Here is a 22,632-nt window from a genome sequence, read left to right on the forward strand (position 1 = left end):
GTATATAGGAATGCAAGAGATTTCTGTGCATTAATTTTGTATCCTGCTACTTTACTAAATTCATTGATTAGCTGTAGTAGTTTTCTGGTAGCATATTTAGGATTCTCTATGTACAGTATTATGTCATTTACAAACAGCTTTACTTCTTCTTTTCCGATTTGGATTCTTTTTTTTCTCTGATTGCTGTGGCTAGGACTTCCAAAACTATGTTGAATAATAGTTGTGAGAGTGGACGTGCTTCTCTTGTTCCTGATCTTAGAGGAAATGCTATCAGCTTTTCACCATTGAGTATGATGTTAGCTCTAGGCTTGTTGTATATGGTCTTTATTATGTTGTGGTAAGTTACCTCGATGTCTACTTTCTGGATGGTTTTTATCATAAATGAGTGGCAAATTGTGTCAAAAGCTTTTTCTGCACCTGTTGAGATTATCATATGGTTTTTCTCCTTCAGTTTTCTAAAATGGTGTATCACATTGATTGATGTGCATATATTGAAGAATCCTTGCATTCCTGGGATAAACCCCACTTAATAATGTTGTATGAGCCTTTTAATGTGCTGTTGGGTACTGTTTGCTAGTATTTTGTTGAGGATTTTTGTATCTATTTTCATCAGTGCTATTGGCCTGTACTTTTCTTTTTTTATGATATGTTTGGTTCTGGTATCTGAGTGATGTTGGCCACAAAGAATGAGTTTGGGAGTATTCCTCCCTCTGCTATATTTTGGAAGACTTTGAGAAGGATAGGTGTTAACTCTTCTCTAAATGTTTGATAGAATTCACCTGTGAATCCATCTGGTCCTCGGCTTTTGTTTGTTGGAAGATTTTTAATCACAGTCTCAATTTCAGTTTTTGTGATTGGTCTGTTTATATTTTCTATTTCTTCTTGGTTCAATCTCGGAAGGTTGTGCTTTTCTAAGAATTTGTCAATTTCTTCCAGGTTTTACATTTTGTTTCCATATATTTGCTTGTAGTAATCCCTAATGATTCTTTGTATTTCTCCAAGGTCAGTTGTTACTTCTCCTTTTTCAGTTCTAATTCTGGTGATTTGCGCCATCTCCATTATTTTCTTGATAAGTCTGGCTAATGGTTTATCAATTTTGTTTATCTTCTCAAAGAACCAGCTTTTAGGTTTATTGATCTTTCCTATCTTTTCCTTCAATTCGTTTTCATTTTATTGCTGATCTGATCTTTATGATTTATTTCCCTGTGATAACTTTGGGGTTTTTTAGTTCTCTCTATAATTGCTTTAGCTGTAACTTTAGGTTGTTTATTTGGATGTTTCTTGTCTCTTGAGGTAGAATTATATTGCTATAAACTTCCGTCTTAGAACTGCATTAGCTGCATGCATAGGTTTTGGGGTGTCATGTTTTCATTATCATTTGTTTCTAGGTATTTTTTGATTTCTTCATTGATCTCTTGGTTATTAAGTAATGTATTGTTTAGCCTCCATGTGTTTTTATTTTTTACAGTGTTTTTCCAGTAATTAATATCTAGTCTGACAGCATTGTTGTTGGAAAACATACTTGATATGATTTCATCTTTCTTAAATTTACCAAGGCTTGTTTTGTGACCCAGGATATGGTCTACCCTGGAGAATGTTCCATGACCATGTGAAGAAAAAGTGTATTCTGTTGTTTTTGGACGGAATGTCCGATAAATACCAATTAAGTCCATCATGTTTAATGTGTCATTTAAAGCCTGTGTTTCCTTATTTATTTTCATTTTGGGGTGATCTGTCCAATGGTGAAAGTGTGGTGTTAAAGTCCCTACTATGTTTGTGTTACTGTCGATTTCACTTTAGTAGTATTGGCTTATGTATTGAGATGCTCCTATGTTGGGTGCATAAATATTTACAATTGTAATAGCTTCTTCTTGGATTGATCCCGTGATCATTATGTAGTGTCCTTCATTGTCTCTTGTAACAGTCTTCGTTTTTTTGGGGTTTTTTTACATCTTTATTGGAGTATAGTTGCTTTACAATGGTGTGTTAGTTTCTGCTTTATAACAAAGTGAATCAGTTGTACATATAAATAAGTTCCCATATCTCTTCCCTCTTGCATCTCCCTCCCTGCTACCCTCGCTATCCCACCCCTCTAGGTGGTCAAAGAAACGAGCTGATTTCCCTGAACTATGCGGCTGCTTCCCACTAGCTATCTATTTTACGTTTGGTAGTATATATATGTCCATGCCACTCTCTCGCTTTGTCACAGCTTACCCAACCCCCTCCCCATATCCTCAACTCCATTCTCTAGTAGGTCTGTGTCTTTACTCCTCTCTTACCACTAGGTTCTTCATGGCAATTTTTTTCTTAAATTCCAAATATATGTGTTAACATACGGTATTTGTCTTTCTCTTTCTGACTGACTTCACTCTGCATGACAGATTCTAGGTCCATCCACCTCATTACAAATAGCTCAATTTCGTTTCTTTTTATGGCTGAGTAATATCCATTGTATATATGTGCCACATCTTCTTTATCCATTCATCCTATGATGGACACTTAGGTTGTTTCCATCTCCTGGCAATTGTAAATAGAGCTACAATGAATATTTTTGTACATGACTCTTTTTGAATTATGGTTTTCTCAGGGTATATGCCCAGTAGTAGGATTGCTGGGTCACATGGTAGTTCTATTTGTGTTGTTTAAGGAACCTCCATACTGTTCTCCGTAGTGGCTGTACCAATTCACATTCCCACCATCAGTGCAAGAGTGTTCTCTTTTTCCACACCCTCTCCAGCATTTACTGTTTCTAGATTTTTTGATAATGGCCATTCTGACTGGTGTGAGATGAAATCTAATTGTAGTGTTCATTTGCATTTCTCTAATCATTAATGATGTTGAGCATTCTTTCATGTGTTTGCTGGCAGTCTGTATATCTTCTTTGGAGAAATGTCTACATAGATTTTCTGCCCATCTTTGGATTGGGTTGTTTTATTTTTTTTATTGAGCTGCATGGGCTGCTTGAAAATTTTGGAGACTAATCCTTTGTCAGTTGCTTCATTTGCAAATATTTTCTCCCATTCTGAGGGTTGTCTTTTGGTCTTGTTTATGGTTTCCTTTGCTGTGCCAAAGCTTTGAAGTTTCATTAGGTTCCATTTGTTTATTTTTGTTTTTATTTCCATTTCTCTAGCAGGAGGGACAAAAAGATTCTTGCTGTGATTTATGTCATAGAGTGTTCTGCCTATGTTTTCCGCTAAGAGTTTGATAGCTTCTGGCCTTATATTTAGGTCTTTAATGCATTTTGAGCTTATTTTTGTGTATGGTGTTAGGGAGTGATCTAATCTCATGCTTTTATATGTACCTGTCCAGTTTTCCCATCACCAATTATTGAAGAGGCTGTCCTTTCTCCACTGTGCATTCCTGCCTCCTTTATCAAAGATAAGGTGACCAGATGTGCGTGGGTTTATCCCTGGGCTTTCTATCCTGTTCCATTCATCTATATTTCTGTTTTTCTTCCAGTGCTATACTGTCTTGATTACTGTAGCTTTGTAGTGTAGTCTGAAGTCAGGGAGCCTGATTCCTCCAGCTCTGTTTTTCGTTCTCAAGATTGCTTTGGCTATTCGGGGTCTTTTGTGTTTCCATACAAATTGTGAATTTTTTTGCTCTAGTTCTGTGAAAAATGCCAGTGGTAGTTTGATAGGGATTGCATTGAATCTGTAGATTGTTTTGGGTATTAGAGTCATCTTTACAATGTTGATTCTTCCAATCCAAGAACATGGTATATCTCTCCATCTATTTGCATCATCTTTAATTTCTTTCATCAGTGTCTTATAATTTTCTGCATAAAGGTCTTTTGTCTCCTTAGGTAGGTTTATTCCTAGATATTTTATTCTTTTTGTTGCAGTGGTAAATGGGAGGGTTTACTTGATTTCAATTTCAGAGATTTCATCATTAGTGTATAGGAATGCCAGAGATTTCTGTGCATTAATTTTGTATCCTGCTACTTTACCAAATTCATTGATTAGCTCTAGTAGTTTTCTGCTAGCATCTTTAGGATTCTCTATGTATAGTATCATGTCATCTGCAAACAGTGACAGCTTTACTTCTTCTTTTCTGATTTGGATTCCTTTTATTTCCTTTTCTTCTCTGATTGCTGTAGCTAAAACTTCCTAAACTATGTTGAATAGCAGTGGTGAGAGTGGGCAACCTTGTGTTGCTCCTGATCTTAGTGGAAATGCTTTCAGTTTTTCACCATTGAGGACGATGTGGGCTGTGGGTTTGTCATATATGGCCTTTATTATCTTGAGGAAAGTTCACTCCATGCCTACTTTCTGCAGACTTTTTATGATAAATGGGTGTTGAATTTTGTCAAAGCTTTCTCTGCATCTATTCAGATGATCATATGGTATTTCTCGTTCAATTTGTTAATATGGTGTATCACGTTGATTGATTTGCGTATATTGAAGAATCCATGCAATCCTGGAAATAACCCCACTTCATCATGGTGTATGATCCATTTATTGTGCTGTTGGATTCTGTTTGCTAGTATTTTGTTGAGGATTTTTGCATCTATGTTCATCAGTGTTATTGGCCTGTAATTTTCTTTCTTTCTGACATCCTTGTCTGGTTTTGGTATCAGAATGATGGTGGCCTCGTAGAATGAGTGTGGGAGTGTCCCTCCCTCTTCTATAATTGGAAGAGTTTGAGAAGGATAGGTGTTATCTCTTCTCTAAATGTTTGATAGAATTCGCCTGTGAAGCCATCTGGTCCTGGGCTTTTGTTTGTTGGAAGATTTTTAATCACAGTTTCAATTTCAGTGCTTGTGATTGGTCTGTTCATATTTTCTATTTCTTCCTGATTCAGTCTTTGCAGGTTGTGCATTTCTAAGAATTTGTCCATTTCTTCCAGGTTGTCCATTTTATTGGCATAGAGTTGCTTGTAGTAATCTCTCATGATCTTTTGTATTTCTGCAGTGTCAGTTGTCACTTCTCCTTTTTCATATCTAATTCTATTGATTTGAGGCTTTTCCCTTTTTTTCTTCATGAGCTGGCTAATGGTTTATCAATTTTGTTTATCTCCTCAAAGAAACAGCTTTTAATTTTATTGATCTTTGCTATCATTTCCTTCATTTCTTTTTCATTTATTTCTGATCTGATCTTTATGATTTCTTTCCTTCTGCTAACTTTGGGGTTTTTTGTTCTTTCTCTAATTGCTTTAGGTGCAAGGTTAGGTTGTTTATTCGAGATATTTCCTGTTTCTTAAGGTAGGATTGTATTGCTATAAACTTCCCTTTTAAAACTGCTTTTGCTGCATCCTATACGTTTTGGGTTGTCATGTCTCCATTGTCATTTGTTTCTAGGTATTTTTTGATTTCCTCTTTGATTTCTTCAGTGATCACTTCGTTATTAAGGAGTGTACTGTTTAGCCTCTATGTGTTTGCATTTTTTACAGATCTTTTCTTGTAATTGATATCTAATCTCATAGCGTTGTGGTCGGAAAACGTGCTTGGTACAATTTCAATTTTCTTACATTTACCAAGGCTTGATTTGTGACCCAAGATATGATCTATCCTGGAGAATATTCCATGAGCAGTTGAGAAAAATGTGTATTCTTTTGTTTTTGGATGGAATGTCCTATAAATATCAATTAAGACCATCTTGTTTAATGTATCATTTTAAGCTTCTGTTTCCTTATTTATTGTCAATTTGGATGATCTGTCCATTGGTGAAAGTTGGGTGTTGAACCCCTACTATGAATGCCTTACTGTCGATTTCCCATTTTATGGCTGTTAGTATTTTCCTTATGTATTGAGGTGCTCCCATGTTGGGTGCATAAATATTTACAATTGTTATATCTTCTTGGTTCGATCCCTTGAACATTATGTAGTGTCTTTCTTTGTCTCTTCTAATAGTCTTTATTTTAAAGTCTATTTTATCTGATATGAGTATTTCTACTCCAGCTTTCTTTTGATTTCCATTTGCATGGAATATCTTTTTCCATCCCCTTACTTTCAATCTGTATGTGTCTCTAGGTCTGAAGTGGGTATCTTGTAGACAGCATATATATGGGTCTTGTTTTTGTATCCATTCAGCCAGTCTGTGTCTTTTGGTGGGAACATTTAATCCATTTATATATAAAGTAATTATCGATATATATCCTCCTATTCCCATTTTCTTAATTGTTTTGTGTTTGTTATTGTAGGTCTTTTCCTTCTTTTGTGTTTCTTGCCTATAGAAGTTCCTTGATCATTTGTTGGAAACCTGGTTTGGTATCGCTGAACTCTCTCAGGTTTTGCTTGTCTATAAATGTTTTAATTTCTCCATAAAATCTGAATGAGATCCTTGCTGGGTAGACTAATCTTGGTTGTAGGTTTCTCTCCTTCATCACTTTAAATATGTCCTGCCACTCCCTTCTGCCTTGCAGAGTTTCTGCTGAAACATCAGCTATTAACTTTATTTGGATTCCCCTGTGTATTATTTGTTGTTTTTCCCTTGCTGTTTTTAACATGTTTTCTTTGTACTTAATTTTTGACAGTTTGATTAATATGTGTCTTGGCGTGTTTCTCCTTGGATTTATCCTGTATGGTACTCTCTGTGCTTCCTGGACTTGGTTAACTATTTCCATTCCCATACTAGGGAAATTCGCAACTATAATCTCTTCAAATATTTTCTCATTCCATTTCTTTTTCTCTTCTTCTTCTGGAACCCCTATAAATCAAATGTTGGTGTGTTTAATGTTGTCCCAGAGGTCCTGGAGACTCTCCTCAGTTCTTTTCATTCTTTTTGTTTTATTCTGCTCTGCAGTAGTTATTTCCACTATTTTATCTTGCAGTTCACTTATCCGTTCTTTTGCCTCAGTTATTCTGCTATTGATCCCATCTAGAGTATTTTTCATTTCATTTACTGTGTTTTTCATCATTGCTTGTTTCATCTATTGTTCTTCTAGGTCCTTGTTAATTGTTTCTTGCATTTTGTCTATTCTATTTCCAAGATTTTGCATCATCTTTACTATCATTATTCTGAATTCTTTTTCAGGTAGACTGCCTACTTCGTCTTCATTTGTTAGGTCTGGTGGTTTTTTATCTTGCTCCTTCATCTGCTGTGTGTTTTTCTGTCTTCTCATTTTGCTTTTTTACTGTGTTTGGTGTCTACTTTTTGCAGGCTGCAGTTTCGTCATTCCCATTGTTTTTGGTGTCTGTCCCCAGCGGCTAAGGTTGGTTCGGTGGCTTACTGGTGGACGGGACTAATGCCTGTGTTCTGGTGGATTAGGCTGGATCTTGTCTTTCTGGTGGGCAGGTCCACGTCTGGTGGTGTGTTTTGTGGTGGCTGTGGCCTTATTATGATTTTAGGCAGCCTCTCTGCTAATGGGTGGGCTTGAGTTCCTGTCTTGACAGTTGTTTGGCATAGGGTGTCCAGCACTGTAGCTTGCTGGTCGTTGAGTGAAACTGGGTCCTGGTGTTGAGATGGAGATCTCTGGGAGATTTTCTCCATTTGATATTATGTGGAGCTGGGTGGTCTCTTGTGGACCAGTGTCCTGAAGTCGGCTCTCCCACTTCAGAGGCACAGATCTGACTCCTGGCTGCAGCATCAGGAGAACTTCATCCACATAGCTCAGAATAAAAGGGAGTAAAAGTCAAAAGAAAGAAAGAAAGAAAAAAAGAGACAAAGAAAGAAAGAAAGGGAGGAAGGAAGGAAGGAAGGAAAGAAAGAAAGAAAGAAGGAAGGAAGGAGGAAAGGAAGGAAGAAAGAAAGAAAGAAGATAAAATAAAGTAAAATAAGGTAAGATAAAATAAAATAAACTTATTAAAATAAAAAAATAATTATTAAGAAAAAAAAATTTTTAAGAAAAAAAAAAAAGGACGGATATAACCCTAGGTCAAATGGTGAAAGCAAAGCTATACATACAAAATCTCACAGAGAAGCATGCACATACACATTCACAAAAAGTGGAAAAGGGGAAAAAAATCATAAATATTGCTCTCAAAGTCCACCTCCTCAATTTGGGATGATTCATTGTCTATTCATGTATTCCACAGATGCAGGGTACATCAAGTTGATTGTGGAGCTTTAATCCACTGCTTCTGAGGCTGCTGGGAGAGATTTCCCTTTCTCTTCTTTGTTCGCACAGCTCCCGGGGCTCACCTTTGTATTTGGCCCTGCCTCTTCGTGTAGGTGCCAGAGGGCGTCTGTTCTTTGCTCAGATAGAATGGGGTTAAAGGAGCCGCTGCTTCGGGGACTCTGACTCACTCAGGCCGGGGGGAAGGAGTGGTTTGTATGCAAGGCGAGCCAGCGGTGGCAGAGGCCAGTGGGACGTTGCACCAGCCTGAGCCATGCCATGCGTTCTCCCGGGGAAGTTATCCCTGGATCCCGGGACCCTGGCAGTGGCGGGTTGCACAGGCTCCCCAGAAGGGGGGTGTGGATAGTGACCTGTGCTCGCACACAGGCTTCTTGGTGGCGGCAGCAGCAGACTTAGCGTCTCTTTCCCATCTCTGGGGTCCGTACTTTTAGCCGTGGCTCCCGCCCGACTCTGGAGCTCCTTTAAGCCATGCTCTTAATCCCCTCTCCTCGCGCATCAGGAAACAACGAGGGAAGAAAAAGTCTCTTGTCTCTTTGGCAGATCAAGGCTTTTCCCCGGACTCCCTCCGGGCTAGCCTTGGTGCACTAAACCCCTGCAGGCTGTGTTCACACAGCCAACCCCAGTCCTCTCCCTGCACTCTGACCGAAGTCTGAGCCTCGGTTCCCAGCCCCGCCCACCCCGGTGGGTGAGCAAACAAGGCTCTCGGGCTGGTGAGTGCCGGTCGGCACCGATCCTCTGTGCAGGAGTCTCTCTGCTTTGCCCTCTGCTCCCCGGTGGCTGTGCTCTCCTCTGCAGCTCCAACACTACCCCCCTCCTCCACCCACAGTCTCTGCCCACGAAGGGGCTTCCTAATGTGTGGAAACCTTTCCTCTTCACAGCTCCCTCCCACTGGTGCATGTCCGGTCTCTATTCTTTTGTCTCTGTTTATTCTTTTTTCTTTTGCCCTACCCAGGTACGTGGGGACTTTCTTGCCTTTTGGGAGGTCTGAGGTCTTCTGCTAGCATTCAGTAGGTGTTCTGTAGGAGTTGTTCCACGTGTAGATGTATTTCTGGTGTATCTGTGGGGAGGAAGGTGATCTCCACATCTTTCTCTTCCGCCATCTTTTCTAGTCTTTGTTTTAAAGACTATTTTGTCTGATATGAGAACTGCTATTCCAGTTTTCTTTTGATTTCCATTTGCATGGAATACTTTTTTCCATTCCCTTACTTTCAGTCTGTGTGTGTCCGTAGGTCTAAAGTGGGTCTCTTGTAGACAGCATATATATGGGTCCTGTTTTTGTATCCATTCAGCCAGTCTATGTCTTTTGCTTGGAGCATTTAATCCATTTACATTTAAGGTAATTTTCAATATGTATGTTCCTATTCCCATTTTCTTAATTGTTCTGGGTTTGTTATTCTAGGTCTTTTCCTTCTCTTGTGCTTCCTGCCTAAAGAAGTTCCTTTAGCATTGGTAGTAAAGCTGATTTGGTGGTGCTAAATTCTCTTAGCTTTTGCTTGTCTGTAAAGGTTTTAATTTCTTCATCAAATCTGAATGAGATCCTTGCTGGGTAGAGTACTCTTGGTTGCAGGCTTTTCTCCTTTATCACTTTAAATATGTCCTGCCACTCCCTTCTGGTTTGCAGAGTTTCTGCTGAAAATTCAGCTGTTAATCTTATGGAGATTCCCTTGTATGTTATTTGTTGCTATTCCGTTGCTTGTAATATGTTTTCTTTGTATTTAATTTTTGACAGTTTGATTGATATGTGTCTTGGCATATTTCTCCTTGGATTTATCCTGTATGGGACTCTCTGTGTTTTCTGGACTTGATTAACTCTTTCCATTCCCATATTAGGGATGCTTTCAACTATAATCTCTTCAAATATTTTCTCAGTCTCTTTCTTTTTCTCTTCTTCTTCTGGGAACCTTGTAATTCGCATGTTGGTGTGTTTAATGTTTTGCCAGAGGTCTCTGTGACTGTCCTCATTTCTCTTCATTCTTTGTTCTTATTCTGCTTTGCAGTAGTTATTTCCACCATTTTATCTTCCAGGTCACTTATCCGTTCTTCTGCCTCAGTTATTCTGCTATTGATTACTTCTAGAGAATTTTTTATTTCATTTATTTTGTTGTTCATCATTGTTTGTTTGCTTTTTAGTTCTTCTAGGTCCTTGCTAAACGTTTCTTGTATTTTCTCTATTCTATTTCCAAGATTGTAGATCATCTTTACTATTGTTACCCTGAATTCTTTTTCAGATAGACTGCCTATTTCCTCTTCATTTGTTTGTTCTCGTGTTTTTTACTCTGCTCCTTCATCTGCTTCATATTTCTCTGTCTTCTCATTTTGCTTATCTTACTGTGTTTGTGGTCTTCTTTTCCCAGGCTACAGGTTCGTTGTTCCCATTGTTTTTGGTGTTTCTCTCCAATGGGTAAGTTTTGTTCAGTGGTTTTTGTAGACTTCCTGGTGGAGTGGACTGGTGCCTGTGTTCTGGTGGATAAGGCTGTATCTTGTGTTTCTGGGGAGAAGCATTGCGTCCAGTGGTGTGTTTGGGGGTGTTTGTGAACTTAGTATGGTTTTAGGCTGCCTCACTGGTAATAGTTGGAGTTGTGTTCCTGTCTTAGTCTTTGTTTGGCATGTGGTGTCCAGCACTGTAGCTTGCTGGTCATTGAGCGGAGCTGTCTCTTAGTGTTGAGATAGAGACCTCTGGGAGAACTCTCTTAGATTGATATTATGTGGGGACAGGAGGTCTCCAGTGGTCCAATGTCCTGAACTCAGCTCTCCCACCTCTGAGACTCAGGCCTGACACCCAGCCAGAGTATGAAGAACCCATCAGCCTTACAGCTCAGAAGAAAAGGGAGAAAAAAATAATAATGGAAAAAATAAAATATAGTTAGTAAAATAAAAAATAATTACTTAAATAAAACAATTTTAAAGTAATAAACAAAAAGAAGAGAGCAACGAAACCAAAATACAAATCCACCAATGATACCAAGCACTAAAAACTGAACTAAGATAAGCATAAAAAGCAGAGACTTGTCATTCGCCCTTCTGCCTCACAGGCCTTGTGGTGAGAAGAACCAGCAGCTTTGGTCATGGCAGGTGCAGGACTTCCGTGGCCTGGAGATTTGCTGAGAGCGGCATTCTTGTGGCCCGGGCAGAAGCGGGACATCTCGGGCTATCCTCTGGCCCAGGCAGGACTGCAGTGCCTGGGCCTGGCCTGGACCTCGGGCCTGGCCTGGACCTCAGCCCTGGGAAGCTGAATTTTCAGTCCTCTGCACCTTCCTAAGTGCTACATAAAATGAACATATCTGAGAGGAGCTTCTAAATGGTGGAAGAGTAAGACACGGAGATCAACTTCTTCTCCACAGATACATCCAAAATACATCTACATGTGGAACAGCTCTTACAGAACACCTACTGAACGCTGCCAGATGACCTCAGACCTCCCAAAAGGCAAGAAACACCCCACGTACCTGCATATGGCAAAAGAAAAAAACAGAGACAAAAGAATAGAGATAGGACCTGCACCAGTGGGAGGGAGCTGTGAAGGAGGAATGGTTTCCACACACTAGGAAGCCCCTTCACGGGCGGAGACTGCGGGTGGCGGAGGGGGGATCTTCGGAGCCACGGAGGAGAGCGCAGCCACAGGGGTGTGGAGGGCAAAGCAGGGAGATTCCCGCACAGGGGGTCGGTGCTAACCAGCACTCACCAGGCCGAGTAGCTTGTCTGTTCACCCACTGCGACAAGCTGGGGCTGGGAGCTGAGGATCCGGCTTCACAGCTCAGACACCAGGGAGAGGAGTGGGGTTGGCTGAGTGAACACAACCTGAAGGGGGCTAGTGCACCACAGCTAGCCAGGAGGGAGTACAGGAAAAAGTCTGGAGCTGCCGGAGAGGCAAGAGACATTTTCTTGCGTCTTTGTTTCCTGATGCGTGAGGAGAGGGGATTAAGAGCGCCGCTTAAAGGAGCTCCAGAGACGGACGGGAGCCGAGACTCTCAGCGCGGACCCCAGAGACAGGCATGAGATGCTAAGGCTGCTGCTGCTGCTGCCACCAAGAAGCCTGCGTGCAAGCACAGGTCACTCCCCACACTTCCCCTCCCAGGAGCCTGTGCAGCCCGCCACTGCCAGGGTCCCGTGAACCAGGGACAACTAGCCCTAGAGAACACACATCAGGCCTCAGGCTGTTGTAAAGTCACACTGGCCTCTGCTGCTGCAGCCTTGTCCCACATTCGTACCTCTCCTCCCCTCTGGCCTTAGTGAGCCAGAGCCCACAAATCAGCTGCTCCTTTAACCTCGTCCTGTCTGATCGAAGAACAGACGCCCTCAGGGGACCTACACGCAGAGGCTTGGTCAAAATCCAAAGTTGAACCCCGGGAGCTGTTTGAAAAAAGAAGACAAAGGGAAATTTCTCCCAGCAGCCTTAGGAGCAGAGGATTAAATCTCCACAATCAACTTGATGTACCCTGTATCTGTGGAATACATGAATAGACAACGAATCATCCCAAATAAAGGAGGTGGACTTTGGGAGCAAAGATATAGTTTTTTTCCCTTTTTGTGAGTGTGTATGTATATGCTTCTGTGTGACATGTTGTCTGTATACCTTTACTTTTACCATTTGTCTTAGGGTTCTGCCTGTCTGGTTTTTTTTTTATCACTTTAAAAAATTTTTTTATTAAAAATTATTTTTTATTTTAATAACTATACTTTATATTATTTTACTTTATATTATTTTATTTTATCATCTTTCTTTCTATTTTTTCTCCCTTTTATTCTGACCTGTGTGGATGAAAGGCTCTTGGTGCTCCAGCCAGGCATCACAGCTGCGCCTCTGAGGTGGGAGAGCCAACTTCAGGACACTGGTCCATAAGAGACCTCCCAGCTCCACGTAATATCAAACAGTGAAAATCTCCCAGAGATCTCCACCTCAAGGCCAAGACCCAGCTTCACTCAACAACCAACAAGCTATAGTCCTGGACACTCTATGCCAAACAACTAGCAAGACAGGAACACAACCCCATCCATTAGCACAGAGGCTGCCTAAAATCATAATAAGGCCATAGACACCCCAAAACACACCATCAGACATGGACCTTCCCACCTGAAAGACAAGATCTAGCCTCATGCACCAGAACAGAAGCACTAGTCCCCTCCACCAGGAAGCCTACACAACCCACTGAACCAACCTTAGCCACTGGGAACAGACACCAAAAACAGTGGGAACTATGAACCTGCAGCCTGCAAAAAGGAAACTACAAACACAGTAAGTTAAGCAAAATGAGAAGACAGAAAAACACAGAGCAGCGCTTCCCTGGTGGCACAGTCAGAGTCCTCCTGCCGATGCAGCGGACACGGGTTTGTGCCCTGGGCCCGGAGGATCCCACATGCCACGGAACAGCTAGGCCCATGAGCCATGGCCACTGGGCCTGTGCATCCGGAGCCTGTGCTCCACAACGGGAGAGGCCACAACAGTGAGAGGCCCATGTACCACAAAAAAAAAAAAAAGAAAAGAAAAAAGAATAAAAGATAAACACACAGCAGATGAAGGAGCAAGGCAAAAACCAACCAGACCTAACAAATGAAGAGGAAATAGGCAGTCTACCTGAAAAAGAATTCAGAATAATGATAATAAAGATAACCCAAAATCTTGGAAATAGAATGGAGAAAATAAAAGAAACCTTTAACAGGGACCTATAAGAACTAAAGAGCAAACAAACAGTGATGAACAACACAATAAATTAAATTTAAACTCTCTAGAAGGTATCAATCACAGAATAACTGAAGCAGAAAAATGGATAAGTGACCTGGAAGATAAAATAGTGGAAATAACTATTGCAGAGTATAATAAAGAACAAAGAATGAAAAGAATTAAGGACAGTCTCAGAGACATCTGGGACAATATTAAATGCACCAACCTTCGAATTATAGGGGTCCCAGAAGAACAAGAGAAAAAGAAAGAGACTGAGAAAATATTTGAAGAGATTATGCTTGAAAATTTCCCTAATATGGGAAAAGAAATTGTTAATCAAGGCTAGGAAGCATAGAGTCCCATACAAGATAAATCCAAGGAGAAATATGCCAAGACATATATTAATCAAAGTATCAAAAATTAAATGCAAAGAAAAAATATTAAGAGCAGCAAGGGAAAAACAACAAATAACACACAGAGGAATCCACATAAGATTAACAGCTGATCATTCAGCAGAAACTCTGCAAGCCAGAAGGGAGTGGCAGGACATATTTAAAGTGAGGAAGGAGAAAAACCTACAACCAAGATTACTCTCCCCAGCAAGGATCTCATTCAGATTTGTTGGAGAAATTAAAAGCTTTACAAACAAGCAAAAGCTGAGAGAGTTCAGCACCACCAAATCAGTTTAACAACAAATGCTACAGGAAACACAAGAGAAGGAAAAAACCTACAATAACAAACCCAGAACAATTAAGAAAATGTTAATAGGAATATACATATCGAAAATTACCTTAAATGTAAATGGATTAAAAGCTCCAACCAGAATACATAGACTGGCTGAATGGATACATAAACCAGGCCAGCATATATGCTGTCTACAAGAGACCCATTGCAGACCTAGGCACACATACAGACAGAAAGTGAGCAGATGGAGAAAGATATTCCATGCAAATGGAAATCAAAAGCATGCTGGAGTAGCAATTCTCATATCAGACAAAATAGACTTTAAAATAAAGACTATTACAAGAGACAAAGAAGGACACTACATAATGATAAAGGGATCAATCCAAGAAGAAGATATAACAATTGTAAATATTTATGCACCCAACATAGGAGCACCTCAGTACATAAGGCAAATACTAACAGCCATAAAAGGGAAAATCGACAATAACATAATCATAGTAGGAGACTTTAACACCTCACTTTCACCAATGGGCAGATCATCCAAAAATGAAAATAAATAAGGAAACACAGGCTTTAAATGACACGTTAAACAAGATGGACTTATATTGGTATTTATAGGACATTACATCCAAATACAACAGAATACACATTCTTCTCAAGTGCTCATGGAATATTGTACAGGATAAATCATATTTTGGGTCACAAATCAAGCCTTGGTAAATCTAAGAAAATTGAAATCACATCAAGTATCTATTGCGACCACAACGCTATCAGACTGGGTATCAATTACCGGAAAAAATCTGTAAAAAATACAAACGCATGGAGACTAAACAATACACTACTTAATAACCAAGCGAACAGTAAAGATATCAAAGAGGAAATCAAAAAATACATAGAAACAAATGACAATGAAAACACAACAACCCAAAACATATGGGATGCAGCAAAAACAGTTCTAGGAGGGAAGTTTATACCAATACAATCCTGCCTTAAGAAACAAGAAACATCTCAAATAAACAACCTAACCTTACATGTAAATCAATTAGAGAAAGAAGAACAAAAAAACCCCAAAGTTAGCAGAAGGAAAGAAATCATAAAGATCAGATCAGAAATAAATGAAAAAGAAATAAAGGAAACGATAGCAAAGATCAATAAAATTAAAAGCTGGTTCTTTGAGAAGATAAACAAAACTGATAAACCATTAGCCAGTCTCATCAAGAAAAAAAGGGAAAAGACTCAAATCAATAGAATTAGAAATGAAAAAGAAGTAACAGCTGGCACTGAAGAAATACAAAGGATCACGAGAGATTACTACAAGCAATTATATGTCAATAAAATGGACAACCTGGAAGAAATGGACAAATTCTTAGTAATGCACAACCTTCCAAGACTGAAGCAGGAAGAAATATAAAATATGAACAGACCAATCACAAGGACTGAAATTGAAACAGTGATGGAAAATCTTCCAAAAAACAAAAGCCCAGGACCAGATGCCTTCCGAGGAGAATTCTATCACATATTAAGAGAAGAGCTAACACCTATCCTTCTCAAACTCTTACAAAATATATAAGAGGGAGGAACACACCCATACTCTTTCTAGGAGGCCACCCTCACCTCGATATGAAAACCAGACAAAGATAGAAAACTACAGGCCAATATCACTTGTGAACATAGATGGAAAAATCCTCAACAAAATACTAGCAAACAGAATCCAACAGCACGTGAAAGGATCATATACCATGATCAAGTGTGGTTTATCCCAGGAATGCAAGGATTCTTCAATATACAAAAATCAATCAATGTGATACAGCATATTAACAAATTGAAGGAGAAAAACTGTATGATCATCTCAATCGATGCAGGGAAATCTTTCAACACCAATTTATGATAAAAAACCCTCCAGAAAGTAGGCATAGAGGGAACTTACCTCAACATAATAAAGGCTATATATGACAAACCCACAGCCAACATCGTCCTCAATGGTGAAAAACTGAAACCATTTCCACTAAGATCGGGAAGAAGACAAGTTTGCCCACTCTCACCACTATTATTCAACATAGTTTTGGAATTTTTAGCCACAGCAATCAGAGAAGAAAATGAACTAAAATGAATCAAAATTGGAAAAGAAGAAGTAAAGCTGTCACTGTTTGCAGATGACATGATAATATGCATAGAGAATCCTAACATTGCTACCAGAAAACTACTAGAGCTAATCAATGAATGTGGAAAAGTAGCAGGATACAAAATTAATATAGAGAAATCTCCAGCATTCCTATACACTAATGATGAAAAATCTGAAAGTGAAATTTAGGAAACACTCCCATTTACCACTGCAAGACAAAGAATAAAATATCTAGGAATAAACCTACCTAAGGATACAAGCCCACCTTAAGAAGCAGGAAACATCTCGAATAAACAACCTAACCTTGCACCTCAAGCAATTAGAGAAAGAAGAACAAAAAAACCCCAAAGCTAGCAGAAGGAAAGAAATCATAAAAATCAGATCAGAAATAAATGAAAAAGAAATGAAGGAAACGATAGCAAAGATCAATAAAACTAAAAGCTGGTTCTTTGAGAAGATAAACAAAATAGATAAACCACTAGCCAGACTCATCAAGAAAAAAAAGGAGAAGACTCAAATCAATAGAATTAGAAATGAAAAAGGAGAAGTAACAACTGACACTGCAGAAATAAAAAAAAATCATGAGAGATTACTAGAAGCAACTCTATGCCAATAAAATGGACAATCTGGAAGAAATGGACAAATTCTTAGAAATGCACAACCTGCCAAGACTGAATCAGGAAGAAATAGAAAATATGAACAGACCAATCACAAGCACTGAAATTGAAACTGTGATTTAAAATCTTCCAACAAACAAAAGCCCAGGACCAGATGGCTTCACAGGTGAATTCTATCAAACGTTTAGCGAAGAACTAACACCTATCCTTCTCGAACTCTTCCAAAATATAGCAGAGGGAGGAACACTCCCAAATTCCTTCTACAAGGCCACCATCACCTTGGTACCAAAATCAGACAAGGCTGTCACAAAGAAAGAAAACTACAGGCCAATATCACTGATGAACATAGATGCAAAAATCCTCAACAAAATACTAGCAAACAGAATCCAACAGCACATTAAAAGGATCATACACTATGATCAAGTGGGGTTTATTCCAGGAATGCAAGGATTCTTCAATATACGCAAATCTATCAATGTGATAAACCATATTAACAAATTGAAGGAGAAAAACCATATGATCATCTCAATAGATGCAGAGAAAGCTTTCGACAAAATTCAACACCCATTTATGATAAAAACCCTCCAGAAAGTAGGCATAGAGGGAACTTTCCTCAACATAATAAAGGCCATATATGACAAGCCCACAGCAAACATCATCCTCAATGGTGAAAGACTGTAAGCATTTCCACTAATTTCACGAACAAGACAAGGTTGCCCACTCTCACCACTCTTATTCAACATAGTTTTGGAAGTTTTAGCCACAGCAATCAGAGAAGAAAAGGAAATAAAAGGAATCCAAATCGGAAAAGAAGAAGTAAAGCTGTCACTGTTTGCAGATGACATGATACTATACATAGAGAATCCTAAAGATGCTACCAGAAAACTACTAGAACTAACCAATGAATTTGGTAAAGTAGCAGGATACAAAATTAATGCACAGAAATCTCTGGCAGTCCTATATACTAATGATGAAAAATCTGAAAGTGAAATCAAGAAAACACTCCCGTTTACCATTGCAACAAAAAGAATAAAATATCTAGGAATAAACCTACCTAAGGAGATGAAAGACCTGTATGCAGAAAATTATAAGACATTGATGAAAGAAATTAAAGATGACACAAATAGATGGAGAGATATACCATGTTCTTGGATGGGAAGAATCAACATTGTGAAAATGACTCTACTACCCAAAGCAATCTACAGATTCAATGCAATCCCTATCAAACTACCACTGGCATTTTTCACAGAACTAGAACAAAAAATTTCGCAATTTGTATGGAAACACAAAAGACCACGAATAGCCAAAGCAATCTTGAGAACGAAAAAAGGAGCTGGAGGAATCAGGCTCCCTGACTTCAGACTATACTACAAAGCAACAGTAATCAAGACAGTATGGTACTGGCACAAAAACAGAAAGATAGATCAGTGGAACAGGATAGAAAGCCCAGAGATAAACCCACGCACATATGGACACCTTATCTTTGATAAAGGAGGCAGGAATGTACAGTGGAGAAAGGACAGCCTCTTCAATAAATGGTGCTGGGAAAACTGGACAAGCACATGTAAAAGTATGAGATTAGATCACTCCCTAACACCATACACAAAAATAAGCTCAAAATGGATTAAAGACCTAAATGTAAGGCCAGAAACTATCAAACTCTTAGAGGAAAACATAGGAAGAACACTCTATGACATAAATCACAGCAAGATCCTTTCTGACCCACCTCCTAGAGTAAGGGAAATAAAAACAAAAATAAACAAATCGGACCTAATGAAACTTCAAAGCTTTTGCACAGCAAAGGAAACCACAATCAAGACCAAAAGACAACCCTCAGAATGGGAGAAAACATTTGCAAATGAAGCAACTGACAAAGGATTAATCTCCAAAATTTACAAGCAGCTCATGCAGCTCAATAACAAAAAAACAAAAAACCCCATCCAAAAATGGGCAGAAGACCTAAATAGACACTTCTCCAAAGAAGATGTACAGAATGCCAACAAACACATGAAAGAATGCTCAACATCATTAATCATTAGAGAAATGCAAATCAAAACTACAATGAGATATCATCTCACACCAGTCAGAATGGCCATCATCAAAAAATCTAGAAACAATAAATGCTGGAGAGGGTGTGGAGAAAAGGGGACACTCTTGCACTGCTGGTGGGAATGTGAATTGGTTCAGCCACTATGGAGAACAGTATGGAGGTTCCTTAGAAAACTACAAATAGAATTACCATATGACCCAGCAATCCCACTACTGGGCATATACCCTGAGAAAACCAAAATTCAAAAAGAGTCATGTACCAAAATGTTCATTGCAGCTCTATTTACAATAGCCCGGAGATGGAAACAACCTAAGCGCCCATCATCAGATGAATGGATAAAGAAGATGTGGCACATATACACAATGGAATATTACTCAGCCTTAAAAAGAAATGAAATTGAGCTGTTTGTAATGAGATGGATAGACCTAGAGTCTGTCATACAGAGTGAAGTAAGTCAGAAAGAAAAAGACAAATACCATATGCTAACACATGTATATGGAATTTAAGGGGAAAAAATGTCATGAAGAACCTAGGGGTAAGACAGGAATAAAGACGCAGACCTACTGGAGAACGGACTTGAGGATATGGGGAGGGGGAAGGGTGAGTTTTGACAGGGCGAGAGAGAGTCATGGACATATACACACTAACAAACGTAGTAAGGTAGATAGCTAGGGGGAAGCAGCCGCAAGGCACAGGGATATTAGCTCGGTGCTTTGTGACAGCCTGGAGGGGTGGGATTGGGAGAGTGGGAGGGAGGGAGACGCAAGAGGGAAGACATATGGGAACATATATATATATATGTATAGCTGATTCACTTTGTTATAAAGCAGAAATTAACACACCATTGTAAAGCAATTATACCCCAATAAAGATGCTTAAAAAAAAACAAAAAACCTACCTAAGGATACAAAAAACCTGTAGGCAGAAAATTATAAGACACTGATGAAAGAAATTAAAGATGATACAAATAGATGGAGAGATATACCATGTTCTTGTATTGGAAGAATCAACATTGTGAAAATGACTATACTACCCAAAGCAATTTACGGATTCAATGCAATCCCTATCAAACTACCACTGGCATTTTTCACAGAACTAGAACAAAATATTTCACAATTTGTATGGAAACACAAAAGACCCCGAATAGCCAAAGTAATCTTGAGAGTGAAAAACGGAGATGGAGGAATGAGGCTCCCTGATTTCAGACAATACTGCAAAGATACAGCAATCAAGACAGTATGGTACTGGCACAAAAGCAGAAATATAGATCAATGGAACAGGATAGAAAGCCCACAGATAAACCCACACACATATGGTCACCTTATCATTGATAAAGAAGACAGGTATATACAGTGGAGAAAAGACAGCTTCTTGAATAAGTGGTGCTAGGAAAACTGGACAGCTACATGTAAAAGAATGAAATTAGAACACTCCCTAACACCATACACAAAAATAAACTCAACATGGATTAAAGACCTAAATGTAAGGCCAGACACTATCAAACTCTTAGAGGAAAACATAGGCAGAACACTCTATGTCATAAATCACAGCAAGATCCTTTTTGACCCACCTCCTAGAGAAATGGAAATAAAAACAAAAATAAACAAATGGGACCTAATGAAACTTCAAAGCTTTTGCACAGCAAAGAAAACCATAAACAAGATGAAAGGTCAACCCTCAGAATGGGAGATAATATTTGCAAATGAAGCAACTGACAAAGGATTATTCGCCAACTTTTACACGCAGCTCATGCAGCTCAATATCAAAAAACCAAAGAACCCAATCCAAAAATGGGCATAAGACCTAAATAGACATTTCTCCAAAGAAGATATACAGATTGCCAACAAACACATGAAAGGATGCTCAACGTCATTAATCTTTGAGAAATGCAAATCAAAACTACCATGAGATATCATCTCACACCTGTCAGAATAGCCATCATCAAAATATCTACAAACATTAAGTGCTGGAGAGGGTGTGGAGAAAAGGGAACACTCTTGCACTGTTTGTGGGAATGTAAATTGATACAGCCACTATGGAGAACCGTATGGAGGTTCCTTAGGAAACTAAACATAGAACTAGCATATGACCCAGCACTCCCACCACTGGGCATATACCCTGAGAAAACCATAATTCAAAAAGTGTCATGTACCAAAATGTTCATTACAGCTCTATTTACACTAGCCAGGACATAGAAGCAACCTAACTATCCCTCATTGGATGAATAGATAAAGAAGATGGGGCACATATATAAAATGGAATTCAGCCATAGAAAGAAACGAAATTGAGCTATTTGTAATGAGGTGGATAGACCTAGAGTCTGTCATAACGAGTGAAGTAAGTCAGAAAGAGAAAGACAAATACCGTATGCTAACACATATATATGGTATCTAAGAAACAAAAGGTCATGAGAAACCTAGGGACAAGACAGGAATAAAGACACAGACTTACTAGAGAATGGACTTCAGGATATAGGGAGGGGGAAGGGTAAGGTGTGACAAAGTGAGAGAGTGGCATGGACATATATACACTACCAAATATAAAATAGATAGCTAGTGGGAAGCAGCCGCATAGCACAGGGACATCAGCTCCGTGCTTTGTGACCACCTAGAGTGGTGGGATAGGGAGGGTGGGAGGGAGGGAGATGCAAGAGGGAAGAGAGATGGCTACATATGTATATGTATAACTGATTCAGTTTGTTATAAAGCAGAAACTAACACCCCATTGTAAAGCAATTATACTCCAATAAAGATGTTTTAAAAAATGAAACTAGTCAGTCGCATACTGCAAACTCCAAGTCTACAGTTGTCCCCAAAATCCACCACCTCAATTTTCGGGATGATTCATTGTCTGTTCAGGTATTCCACAGATGCAGGGTACATCATGTTGATTGTGGAGATTTAATCCACTGCTCCTGAGGCTGCACGGAGAAATTACCCGTTCTCTTCTTTGTTCACAGAGCTGGGTTTCAGCTTTAGATTTGGCCCTGCTTTGGCATGCAGGTTGCCCTCTGGCGTGTGTTCTTCACCCAGACAGGAGGGGGCTAAAGCAGCAGCTGATTAGGGGTCTACAGCTCACTCAGGCTAGGTAGAGGGAGGGGTATGGAATGCGGGGTGAGCCTGTGGTGGCAGAAGCTGGCATGACATTTCAACAGCCTGAGTCCTGCTGTGTGTTCTCCCAGGTAAATTGTCCCTGGATCACGGGACCCTGGTAGTGGCGGGCTACACAGGCTCCGTGGAGGGGTGGTGTGGAGAGTGACCTGTGCTTGTACACAGGCTTCTTGGTGGCTGCAGCATCAGCGTTAGCATTTCATGCCCGTCTCTGATGTCCGCGCTGATAACTGCAGCTCTCGCCTGTCTCTGAAGCTTGTTTATGCGGTGTTCTGAATCTCCTCTCCTCGGACACCCCGAAACAATGGTCTCTTGACTCTTACACAGTTCCAGACCTTTTCCAAGACTCCCTCCGGTTAACTGTGGCACACTAG

Source organism: Phocoena sinus, chromosome X (assembly GCF_008692025.1).
Source record: "Phocoena sinus isolate mPhoSin1 chromosome X, mPhoSin1.pri, whole genome shotgun sequence".
Taxonomy (NCBI): Eukaryota; Metazoa; Chordata; class Mammalia; order Artiodactyla; family Phocoenidae; genus Phocoena; species Phocoena sinus.